General features: G+C 46.2%; 1 long non-coding RNA gene across 1 annotated transcript; it reads right to left on the bottom strand.

Annotated features, from left to right (window-relative positions):
• Positions 1-1594: 1594 nt before the first annotated feature.
• LOC140002186 (uncharacterized) lies at positions 1595-12857 on the bottom strand. Its single transcript, XR_011808355.1, has 2 exons — positions 10437-12857; positions 1595-8978 (listed from the first exon to the last, which is right to left on the bottom strand). It is a non-coding gene; the product is annotated as an uncharacterized lncRNA (long non-coding RNA).
• Between the last annotated feature and the right edge of the window lie 239 nt (positions 12858-13096).

The following is a 13096-nucleotide window of genomic DNA, read 5'->3' as shown; positions in this document are numbered from 1 at the left end:
GCTGAGCCCCAACAAGGACAAAACCCCAAAAGCCAGAAGGGCAAGTGGGAAAACCAGAGGCAGGAGCGGTGGGGAGATCTTGGGGGCTCTCTGAGAGGTGTGCTGATGGGTGAAGCTGCTTTCCTCTGCCAGGGTTTCCAGGTGGAACAGAACCAAAATTTCTGGGGACTTTCCTCCCCAACCACACTGTGCCTGTACACATGTGAATGAGCGGTCCAGAGAGGCTGCGGAAGGGGCAGCTCGGCTTTGTACTGACTACAGATGATGGTGCAACAGTGTTGGGGAGGCCCTCAAGTGCTGCTTGATCTACTGACCTGCCCTGAACGCTGACCTTTCTGCAGTTGGTGCCAGCAGCTGATGGTTCTGATGGGCCCCCCTCACTGAGTGTTTCCCTGGTGGGTGACATCCACAGACCCCCGCATCCCCCAGGGACCACTGCACCTCTGCACCCTCTGGGACCTGCCCCAAGCCCTGCTGCCCCACCACCTCTGCCCCTTCTGTCCTGCAGGTGCTCCCCTATGGCCAGGGCTTCATTTGGTCATTCACATGGGCTGGGAAGGAACCTAGAGACAGACGTAGGAGGAAGATTTCTGGTCTCAGCTGTGTCCCTGCAGGCAGAGAGGGCTTCCCCTGAAATAAGTGGCAGCACTCTTGATTTAAGCTATCTGTCCCAGGATCACTGGAGCGGCTCTGGGCTTATACGGAATAAATCAGGCTGGAATTTGCCTTGAGCTGCTCTATATTAAAACTCTTTTCCATAGCTACTTTGTGCTGCTAACATATCTGGAGTTAGTGCAGTTACTCTGAACTTCTAACAACACAGCAATAAACAGATTTCATCTGTTTTATCTTCTCCTCATACTCCTCCCCATATTCCTCCTCCTCATATTCCTGCTTTCCAAGGCAATAAATTACTGCAGGATGCAACTTTGCACTAGACTTGTTTATTCAGAAACACCATCTTCCCTTCTCTGACCACACCATGCAAGCCAGACCTTGCATGGGAAGACCTACAGGTCTGCAGCGGATGGTGCACGGATGGACACGTACATGGGGCTGGGCAGTGATTCACCCTTTGTGGCTCAGGATCATGTCCCAGTACAGCCTGGCCATTCCTGGAATGCTTCATTCCCATGAGATTGCAAGGGAAGGTTATGTAAATTAATACAGGAAAAAGCAGGGGGTAAACCAAGAAGCCTTATTCAATTGTGTCTTGCTCCATTTTCAGAGCCTGTGCTTACTCTTAAGAAGTCTTAGCTTAAATAAGACAGCGGTGGTCAGGCCCGTAACACTAGAAGTGAACACAAGACTGCAAGTTAAAATGCAGTGGGATGGATCCAGCCCTGGGCTATGGGTGTGAGTCCTGGAGCCACAGGCTTGGCGTGGCAGGGATTGCTGCTGCCTGCCCCTTTGACTGTCCCGAGTCCCCTGTGTTCTCACTTCGTTCTCCTGTCCCTAAATAATGACGACCCCATAGGGACACTGGCAGCACACATGGTGGAATTTTCAGTTTCAAAATTTTTTGGTTTTCACACTGTTTACACAGACACCTTTGAGCAAAATATGACTATTTTCTTTCCTTTCCCCCCCCCCCCCCCCCTTTTAACTCTTTGTTCTTTTTTTTTTTTTTTCCATTGAGCTATTTCTTACTGGAAACAGTCAATTTCTGCTAGTATTTATCAAGATCAGGAGGAAGAATGGGAAAATGGATCAGTAAGCATGTAAAATACACTTCCAGCCTTTACATTTGGAAACTCTGAAGCTTCTATTTATGGCCCATGCATCCCCATGTAAGTGGTTTCTGCAGAGAGCCACCATGACTAATCTCACTTTTTGTGAAAAAGAGTCTGTTTGTCAAAGCTGGCAATGTCACGACACAGCTCTGTGCTTTCATGCAGAGATATAACCTCATATTTTTGTTTCCCAGGCAGCATCCATGGGCCGAGATCAGGCCACAAGGTATTGGGGCCCTCCTGGCCTCGCAGTGGCTGTGGTGCAGCCAGGGCTCCTCTCCCCCTGCCAGCAGTGGCTGATGCACCTGGGGCACCCAGGGCCTGGGTTTTGGCTGCAGCTGGGGCACCCAAGGCCTGGGCTTTCACCCTGCTCCCACACCAGGCTTCCAGGTGCTACAGGACTGAGCTCACCGCCTGTGCTCACTTGAAACGTGCTTCTTGCAGACGTATTAGACCTCTCCATAGCAAGAACAACAACAAAGAAAAGAATCAGGTTTTCAACTTGTTCCCTCACATAAATATACTCAGGAAACCCTTCAGGTTTCTTTTAACTAACAGCCATTTACTTGTGGCTGAGGGTTTTGTTCTGTTCATACTGGCTTTTGGGACTGCAGCCCTAACATGTTGCCTTAGCAGTCACGACATGCCATCAAGTCACTGCGCAGCCCCTTCAGACTCAGCAGAGGAGGAGGGGGCTGTGGGCCTGCCTGACCTCTCACGGCCTGGCTCTGACAACGCCTGGCTCCCAGGACCCCTTTCTTAGAAAAAGAAAACATCACTTTACAGGATGGTGCTGGAGGCACAGAGCTTTACCTGCCCAGAGTGGGCTTTTCTTCTGCTGGCTTGCCTGTACCTACCCATCAGATTTCATGAGTGACCTGTTCTCCATGGGCTACACGGCATGGCAGCTGTAGATAGAGCTGGAAGATTTATTTCAGGCAGTGATAAATTGCCTCCAGATGGGATGCTACCTCTTGCAGTCTTAATGATGGCACTTTACTGAGGGAAAAGCACGGGAACCGCGCTTTCCCACTAGGACAAATGACGGTCCTGTCAAATTTGGGCTGGTGAATAAGAGCTCCAGCATGACCTTGCGGAGGGCAAGAGATGAATTATTGTGTCTCTGACTGTCCACAGTGCACGCCTTAAAAAGCAACGGCAAAACATAATGCTTTTTGTAACCGCTCGGATCCCTTGAAGGGACACAGATGCAAGCACATGTGAAAATCTAATCACAGCAGCTCTGCCCTGGCTTGTGCACCATTGTACTCTACAAATCTGTCCCCCACCTCTGTCAATATTACCCGCTTTTTTTAGCCCCAAGTAGTTCTGAAGGCTTTTTGGTTTGTTTTTTCACTTTGTGTTTTTTCAGCTTTATCACTGAGCGTGTCTATTGTTTAATATATAAATAAAACCTATTTCCTAGGTGCAGTGTTACCTCCTCACCACCCTCTGGCAGCCAGCAAATTCAGCAGGGAAGTTCCACGAGCTTTGGCATCAGCCACACAACTCTTGTGGAGGCTCTATTGAGCCCCCTGGGGCATGAATGCAGGCCAGCTCCTGCGGAAGTTGCAATATGTTCCCAAACAAGATGATCAGGGGTGATTTATTTCTACATTTATATATTTGCTTATTTTTTGATATTAGGTCAAATTGGACAGGTAAAGGCTTGAGACCTTCAGAGAAGAGGAACAGACCATTGCTTTCTGCCTGTTGGTGTTTAGATCAGAAATGTTTTTCTCATTGCTGCAAAAGGATGAAACATTTTCTAAGGTCATACAATGTCTTGGCCAGGATCTATGAGCATATAAAATATCTGAGAATTTCTGATGTCTACAGTGAGAGGAAAAAAAAAAAAGAAAAATTAGGATTGCAAACATGGTCATCTTGTTTCTTGCAGTTCATGTTTCTTCTGCTGCTAATGCCAAAAACAAAACATCTTTTGCTCTGCACCAAAATTCACAGATGTCAGTAGCGTAAGATTAAATGTGATGCCTAATTAAAACAGGCAGACACTAATTAAGATAATAAAAAAAATCTCTATTTGAAACTCAGAAGACACTGAGAAGTTAAAGAGACACTTACCTTATCCAAGAGGTTAGCAGGCTTACATTTGCAGATACTTAAGAAAAAAAAAAGTGCAAATACAATCTGGAGCACAGCCCGGCAAGAGGGAGAGGATCTCGCATGAGGGTTCATTACCAAGATGCCTGCTGCCAGCCATCCTATTTGCTTTTGTACTCCATCTGCCACGTCTTGTACACACTGAACTCGGGGCTCTGCTGCCATTACTTATGTTGACAGTTCCCCTCAGGTGTCCCTAATGGCACGGCATGGGCCACCTGACTGCTTAGGGACCTGCACCAAGGCCAGTGCTCTCCTTGGGGCTGGGACTGTGTTTGTTTCACTGATATTTGGCCAACATCTGTCATGGTTATCACCCTTATCTCCCTGGGAGCTCTATGCATTGCAATAACAATAATAATAACAAGTTCAAGGAATTGATAACAATTCTCTAACCTAAAGTTTCAGATATTTTTTTTCACTATCTGAAAGGATGATTCTTTTTTTTTTTTGGCCTAGTTTTACTAAGTGAATTAGCTCAGAGGAGTACACATTTATGTTCAGGTATGTAGTCATATGGGGGGAGAAAAATACGATGAAAAAAAACACCTCATGGGCTGAGATGAAGACAATTCAATAAGAAAAGCAAAAGCTGTGCAGACAGCAAAGCAAAAATGGGAATTCATTCACTACTTCCCATCAGTCAAGCCACGGACTGGGGACCAGGAATCTATATATAACAGCGACAAAGCTGGTGAGGGGCCTGGAGAACAAGTCCTACGAGGAGCAGCTGAGGGAGCTGGGCTTATTCAGCCTGGAGAAAAGAAGGCTCAGGGGTGACCTTATCACTCTCTACAGATACCTTAAAGGAGGCTGTAGCAAGGTGGGGGTTGGTCTGCTCTCCCATGTGCCTGGTGACAGGAGAAGGGGGAATGGGCTAAAGTTGCGCCAGGGGAGTTTTAGGTTGGATCTTAGGAAGAACTTCTTTACCAAAAGGGTTGTTAGACATTTGGAACAGGCTGCCCAGGGAAGTGGTGGAGTCACCATCCCTGGAGGTCTTTGTTATATATGGACTGGTAATTCGTGTCGAGAAGATGGTTGATATTAATAAAGAAGGGGGAAATTCAGGAATGTGGCCATGGGGGTTGGAAAACCCCATGATTGAGATAACATTAGACTCTGAACGACGAGGCCATCAGGAATATAAAAGAGTTTAGAGGGAACAAAGAAGGGTGATTCAGGAGACTCCATGCAGTCTCTGCTTTCTTGTTCTCCTGGTGGTTCTCTTGTTCTCCAGCCATTAAGGCATGGATGTTTCTGGGTGTTTGCTGTTGTTGTTACATTCAAATTTGTTTGACCAATGAAAAGTTGTTTTGAAAAGAACTGCTGTGGAGAGAAGGGTATAAGAGGGGAGTCTGCCCTCAAGATAAAAAAGAAAAAGGCAGCACGATGAAGTTACATCAATAAAGAAGCAGGACAAAGAAGTGAAGAGGAACAGGCTGGGACAATGGAGACCAGGACAGGAACAGGCACATTGATTACGTCCTTAGGAACAAAGACTGTCCTGGTAACCTTACAGCTTATTCTACTTATTAACAATCGGACAATTTATGAGCCTGAAATATGGGACCAAACTGAGGTCAAGGTGAGGGACTCTGCAACTAAAACTGGCAAGGTTGCAGTGGGATTGCTGGGCACCTGGTGAGCTATCCCCGAGGCCTTGAAGAGCCATGTGGAGCCACAATCACAAACGTGTGGCTTGCCAGATAGTGAGGGAGCTGTGGGCTCCTTTACTGATCCGACTGCTACACCATTGGCCCCTCTGCTGCTACAGCCATCGAAGGCTTTTGCTGTTATGCCCCCTGCTGATCTGGACGTGCCTTTGGACCCAGGCCTCATTGGCCTTGAAAAGGAGATGGATATGCTTTTCTTCGATCTGGGAAGAACGGGATGCATAAGGCCTGAAGATCGAGTTGCTTGACAACTTAAAGCGAGCAAAAGGAATGGAAAATGGAGACTTGTAAGTGATCAAGAAAAGGAATGGAAAATGGAGACTTGTATGTAATCAAGAAAAGGAATGGAGACTGTTAAGTCATGGAACTTAAAGGATTGTTTGTTACCTTTCCTGATTTTACATATCTATAGGCATACTTGTGTTTAGTATGTTAAGCAATGTTCTGTATAATTAGGATGTTTGATGTTTGTATGTGCGTGTTGGTGGAATGTAGACTCCCCGCACACTCAGCGCTGTTTATGTGCCTTTTATACCTCTTAGAAATATTTGTTTTATAAATATTCAGATTGAGTTGAGACCTCATTTATAACAATTCAAATTTCTCTTAGCTCTTGTAATCTCCTTCCAATAAATTATACATTTCTGGATGCTATGATCCTCAACTACATTGTTTCATATGGTGATAATCCAGTCTCACTGTGTGGTTTAGTCCTTATGTTTAGAAGTGCCAATGGTAAGCATCTTGACCAGGGCATTTATCTCTCAATCATTAATTTAGCCAATTGTTGTTTTATTGCTTGATTCGGTCTTTCTACTTTCCCTGAACTTTGTGGGTGCCACGGAGTATGGTATTCCCACTGAATACCTAATGATTGACATAATTTTATTATTTTAGAAGTAAAGTGTGTGCCCTGATCAGAATCAATGTACTGGATTATCCCATATCTAGGTATCAGGTGTTCTAATAGAATTTCTACCACCATTTGTGCCGAAGCTCGTGCTACGGGATAAGCTTCTACCCATTGTGTTAAATGATCCACTATTACCAATAGATATTTTATCCTCCCTACCTTAGGCAATTCAGTTAATCAACTTGTGCTTTCTCAAAAGGCCTATAAGCTGTTTTTTCTCCCTCCCGTGGCTGCTTGTCGAAACACTTTCTTATTTATCTTCTGACAAGTTAAGCAACTTTGTACAATTTGCTTTGCTATTTCAAAAATCCCAATGCAACCAAATTGTTTAAGTAAATGATCACTTAATGCCTTTGTACCCCAATGTGTTTGTGCATGCAAACGTCCCAATATTTGCTTCATATAAGCTTTTGGCATATCTCTCCCCTGTCTGGCAGCGTCCATTTTCCTTGTTCTAACTTAGCCCCTATTTTCTCCAGTTTCATTTGTTTGCCTTGTTTTCCATTGCATTTTAGAGTCGGTCCAAAAATCCCATAGGGGTTTCTTTTGGATCTTGTTGGAACAGATTCTCAATTCCAAATTTAACCAGATTTTGGTATTTACCGTTCATTATTTCCGGGGTGACTATAGTCTCAGTGTGGGGTCGGCCAGGGGAATGCAATTGTCAACAGTTCGCTGAGCGGTCCCGTTGGCAGTCTGAGCTCACTCAAACTCAGGTTGTTTTAAGAGTTCGTTGCTTTTCTGTGTCCATGACAACTCTCTCGCACCCATCATGGTCCCTCTGCCCCAAAGGGCTCACACCGGTGATTTTGAGATCACAGCCTCCTGTGGAGGCAGAACTATTAACACTCCTACATCCTCTTTCCCTGCTCATTCAGCTTCAAACAGCTCTGTTAAATACTACATGTCACACCTTTAACACCTTCAACAACTCTTTTAACCCTTCCTTTATCTTTCTTCAGCCTGTACTTTTCTCATGCCAACACCAAAGGCTCAGTCAGGGGCCAACTTAATTCCACTCCTTTTCCCTCTAAAATGCTGGAACAACATGTCAGTAGAATACATTTCATCCTATTTTCCTTCTCTCCTCAAAAACAACATTAATTGCAAGATAGTGTTACAGTCAATTGATCCATAGAGTGGCCATTTAGTTTACACAGTGGCTACCAATGATTGCAATACTTGGTGAAAGTCCTCTTGCTTTCTGTGCCCCCAGTTCTAACAATATCCTTCCAATGTGCCAATATGCACCCACAGAGGCTTTCTTTAAAACGTCTTTGTTTTTGATATTACTCATTTCCTTGATTTCCCATTCCCTTTTATTTATTACTATTCCTTACTAGTTACTGTCCTTTGTTTCAATTTCCACACAAACCTTTTTACTTCAGGTTTTTACTATCTTTTTCTAATCTTCTTCCCCAGCGTCCCAATTCTCTGGGATTAAACACTTCTTCCCACATACAAACTTTACTATTTCAGATTATTAATGAGCCCTGTTCCAATCATAAATCCATGGAACTTCAGGAAAACAGCTGAAGCACTCAGCCTTCTGTCTTCTAGACAAACATTACCACCTTTTCCACAAAAATTTACGTTTCAACAGGACCGAATTTCAAGCCGAATGCCATTTTTTCTCACGCACTTTGTTAGTAAACCCATACAAAACAAAGAATCACTCCTGTGTATCCGTCAATACGGGGGTTTAAAAAGGTATTGAGGCCTAAATAAATTCGCTCTCCCCCTTCTTACCAAATTCCCAGGGCTCAAGCCCGAACCACCAAAGAAATTACTCTTTCAGTTCTGCTTTGATAATCAGTCAGCCCCCTCCCAATCCCCAATACTTGGGAAACTGACCAAACACCACAGCAAATACACCAACACTTCTCAACTGTTAGTTACTTAGATAATGCTCCCTCCTTTTTCTTCTTGTCACACTCAAAGCATTTAAGAGCAAAAATAGGCTCACAAGATACACTGCCAGGCCCATATATTGGGCACCACCAATCAAACCTTGAATAAAACAGCACTTCTTTTCGGTCTGTCACGCACTTCATCTCCGCCCAGTCCCCTCACTGAGCACATGGAACCGCGGATTGGAACTCCGCACTCATTTTGCGGCGATACTGTGTTTCGCTCACACTGCACAATCATGCAATCACACAAAGAGGCCTCTAGCGCATCTCATTCATACCACAAGAACATAATTTAGAATAATAACCAACCCAAATAAGTATTGTCTCTGACTGTGTTCTTCATGAAGTGACTTGTAACACTTTGTTTCAAACCCTTCCACTTACACAAATACTTTCAACACAAAATACCTGGACATTTAAGAATAAGACATACAATTATTAACACTCCAGTTAGTATCCCTCCAGCAGCTGAAAACATACCATTTGTCTGCAGCTTCAGGAGGTCTTTGTCTGCTCCTGCGGTGAGCGGCTGAGTGGAGTCCCCTCCGAGCAAAACACTCAGGGTGTACCTAGGGGCATCTGCTCCGCAGCCAATCCTGCAGCCGAGCAGAGTGTCTCCTGCCTGGCTCACAGAAAGATGACAAAATGACTCACAGAAAACTGACTCCATGATCAGTAAGATTGTAAAGTAGGCACATTTACTCAGTTCTGGGCAGCACAGTGGGGGTAGTCCCACCAAAGTTGTACATGCCTAACGTGGCAACTTGCTTTGGTTATATCTAGTAAAGAGTTACATATACATGAAGTTTCCCAATGTTCCTGTACATATACATAACCCGTCCCTTTGTGAACAGTCCTCCTTATCTCAGACCTCTTGTCCTTCTCCTTTGTCCAACTTGGCTGTATGTCAGAGACTGGTGCAGCATCCCCTGCAAGCTTTGTCTTTTAGTCATTCTTCAGCTTTCCCCATCTCCTTAGTCTCCTGGCCAGATATCAGAGACTTGCACAGTGTCCCATGCAACAGTCATAATAGTTAGCAGCTATTCCGCCCCCCCCCCCCCCCCCCCCCGCCCCCCCCAGATATCATAGACTTCAAGGAAAAGCCTACAAATACATTTCTCTTCAAGCTCTCTATTGACAGGAATTGCTAAAACATTCCTTTGCAAGGTACAAGAACTATATACATTAAGCACTCTGTTTTTCTTAGACTTGTGGTTATACAAGGGTCTGTAGGACAGAAGGTCACATTCGTCACACCATGCGGCCCTAGCATTGTTCCATATTGACACGAATCAGATGAACACATTTCACACTACTGCCACTGTTGAAGACAGGGAAGAACTTCAGAGCTCTCCCATAGGATTGTCTGAGGGCTCCTCAGAGAAGGTAGCGTTCCCAATCCCCCGTCCAGTCTCTTCTTCTTGCATCCCCCTGGGGTAAATGTACCTGCTGCTTCCCTACAGTGCCTATGCACCAGTGCACAGAGCACGGGAAATAAACAGGATGAGCTCAAGATCTGTGTTCGGTCGCAGGGCCACGATCTTGTTGTGATCACTGAAATGTGGTGGGACAGCTCACACGACTGGAACACAATCATGGATGGCTACGTCCTCTTTAGGAGAGACAGGCTGGGGAAGTGAGGGGGTGGGGTTGCCCTTTATGTGAGGGAGCAATTAGAGTGTACCCAGCTGCAGCTGGGGGGGTGATGGACAGGTGGAGAGCTTGTGAGTAAAAAAAAAAAAAAAGGGGTGAGCTGGTATGGGAGACACGGTGGCAGGGGTCTACTACAAATCTACTAGATCCGTGTGTGCTAAAGGAGCTGTCAGATGTGATTGCTGAACTTTCCCTATCATCTTGGAAAGGTCCTGGAGAACAGGTGAGGTGCCTGAAGACAGGAGGAAAGCCAGTGCCATTTGGATCCTCAAGAAGCACAGGAAAAAGGATCTGGGAACTACAGGTCAGTAAGTCTCACCTCTGTCAATGGAAAGGAATTGAAGGGACTGGAGACCAGACAAGGTGAAAGAAGTCCTCCAGCTCCCCAACCCAACCCAAATCAAATTTTTAACCCCAAAGCACTTACCTGCCTGCTTCTGAATTTTACTCACTGACAAACAACTTCACAGGGAAGTAGCACCTCCAGGGTTTTCCTCTTCTGAGTAGTCACCCCCAGCTGTTACTAGCTCATAGATTCTCCAAAACTATTTCTCAGAGATGGCAGAAAACATGAAGAAAAAGCAGTCTATCTTGGAACACTGAGTCCATTTCTCCAGGACAGTAGAGTAGAAAAGCACCCTAAGTAACCCGAACCTCAAACTCCTCTGGAGTAGCAAAGCTTCCCATGACTCCTCATGCTTCCTATATAGCAAAGGTCAAATGATCCCCACCTGGCAGATTTCACTTCACATGTGTGGAGTCATGAGACCTTGTGGAATAGGCTCAACAAGCTCATTTCAATGTTTAAGGTTCAATTGCTCCTTATTGCTAACAGAAAGAACCTGACAAGGGGCTCAGTGGTTAGAGTTGACCTAATTAATTAACTACAAAAGGCATGTAAGGGTCATATTTCTGCTAGTTATTCTGTGAGGAAAATTAGTACAGAGCCTGTTAAAATAAGATAAATCAACATAAAGAGAAGAAATAAATAAAAGAAAAAAAGAAAATGACCTAAAAGGCAGAATTGCCATCCTGGATTTTCATCTGTCTAGTCACGACAGATAAGGAATATAGCAATCAGAAAGACTTTACTTGACATTAATGTTGCTTAAATTTGCTTTTCTGAGATCTCTTCTTTATGCCGGACTTTTCAAAATCTAGCGCCATGACCTCCGACTGCAGTATTTACTTTGGCTGCATATAAACTATCACGTATAAATGCCAGGATCTGGATCCTCACTCCCTATTCAGGTCAAGGACCGGGCTGAAAGTTTTGGCTTTAATTTGGTTACATGACTACATTGCTGTCACCGTGGTTTCCCCCAGCCAGCAGCTAAGCACCACGCAGCCATTCGTTCACTCAAGGCTTGTTGGAGCTGTGCCAGGGGGAACAATGGCAAGGCCAGGGGATAAGGCAATGGCCCAGCTGAAGTGCATCTACACCAATGCACGCAGCATGGGTAACAAACAGGAGGAGCTGGAAGCCGTCGTGCAGCAGGCAGGCTACGACTTGGTTGCCATCACAGAGATGTGGTGGGACCAGTCTCATGACTGGAGTGCTGCAATGCCTGGCTATAGGCTCTTCAGAAGGGACAGGCAGCATGGAAGGGGTGGTGGTGTGGCTCTCTATATTAGAGAGTCTTTCGATGTTGTGGAACTCGAGGCTGGGAATGACAAGGTTGAGTCCCTTTGGGTTAGGATCGGTGGGAAGGCCAACAAGGCTAGCATCCTGGTCGGGGTCTGTTATAGACCGCCAAACCAGGATGAGGAGTTCTACAGGCAGCCGACAGAAGTTGCAAAATCGTCGGTGCTTGTTCTCGTGGGGGACTTCAACTTCCCTGACATATCCTGGAAGCACAACACAGCCCAGACAAAGCAGTCTAGGAGGTTTCTGGAGAGTGTGGAAGATAGCTTCCTAACACAGCTGGTTAGTGAACCTACTAGGGGTGGTAGCCCGCTAGACCTTCTCTTCACAAACAGAGAAGGACTAGTGGGAGATGTGGTGGTCGGAAGCTGTCTTGGGCACAGTGACCACGAAATGGTGGAGTTCTCTGTTCTTGCAGAGGCCAGGAAGGGGACCAGTAAAACCGCTGTATTGGACTTCCAGAAGGCTGACTTTGAGCTGCTCAGGACACTAGTTGGCAGAGTTCCTTGGGAGGCGGTTCTGAAGGGCAGAGGGGTCCAGGAAGGCTGGACGCTCTTCAAGAGGGAAATCTTAATGGCGCAGGAACGGTCTGTCCCCACGTGCCCAATGACGAGCCGGCGTGGAAGAAGACCGGCCTGGCTCAACAGAGAGTTGTGACTTGAGATAAGGAGAAAAAAGAGGGTTTATAAAAAGAGGGTTTATATATTGTGTCGATCTGCTCGAGGGTAGGAAGGCTCTGCAGGAGGATCTGGATAGGCTGCACCGATGGGCTGAGGTCAACTGCATGAAGTTCAACAAGGCCAAGTGCCGGGTCCTGCACCTGGGGCGCAACAACCCCAAGCAGAGCTACAGGCTGGGAGATGAGTGGTTGGAGAGCTGCCAGGCAGAGAAGGACCTGGGAGTATTGGAGGACAGTCGGCTGAATATGAGCCAGCAGTGTGCTCAGGTGACCAAGAAGGCCAACGGCATCCTGGCTTGTGTAAGAAGCAGTGTGACCAGCAGGGCTAGGGAAGTGATTGTCCCCCTGTACTGGGCTCTGGTGAGGCCGCACCTCGAATACTGTATTCAATTTTGGGCCCCTCGCTACAAGAAGGACATCGAGGTGCTCAAGCGAGTCCAGAGAAGGGCGATGAAGCTGGTGAGGGGCCTGGAGAACAAGTCCTATGAGGAGCGGCTGAGGGAGCTGGGCTTCTTCAGCCTGGAGAAAAGGAGGCTCAGGGGCGACCTTATTGCTCTCTACAGGTACCTTAAAGGAGGCTGTAGCGAGGTGGGGGTTGGTCTGTTCTCCCACGTGCCTGGTGACAGGACGAGGGGGAATGGGCTAAAGTTGTGCCAGGGGAGTTTTAGGTTGGATATTAGGAAGAAATTCTTTACTGAAAGGGCTGTTAGGCACTGGAACGGGCTGCCCAGGGAAGTGGTGGAGTCACCATCCCTGGAGGTCT

The sequence above is a fragment of the Anas platyrhynchos genome, chromosome 3 (assembly GCF_047663525.1).
Source record: "Anas platyrhynchos isolate ZD024472 breed Pekin duck chromosome 3, IASCAAS_PekinDuck_T2T, whole genome shotgun sequence".
NCBI lineage: Eukaryota > Metazoa > Chordata > Aves > Anseriformes > Anatidae > Anas > Anas platyrhynchos.
Note: the sequence above shows the minus strand (reverse complement) of the source record. Positions and strands in the feature narration are given on the sequence as shown.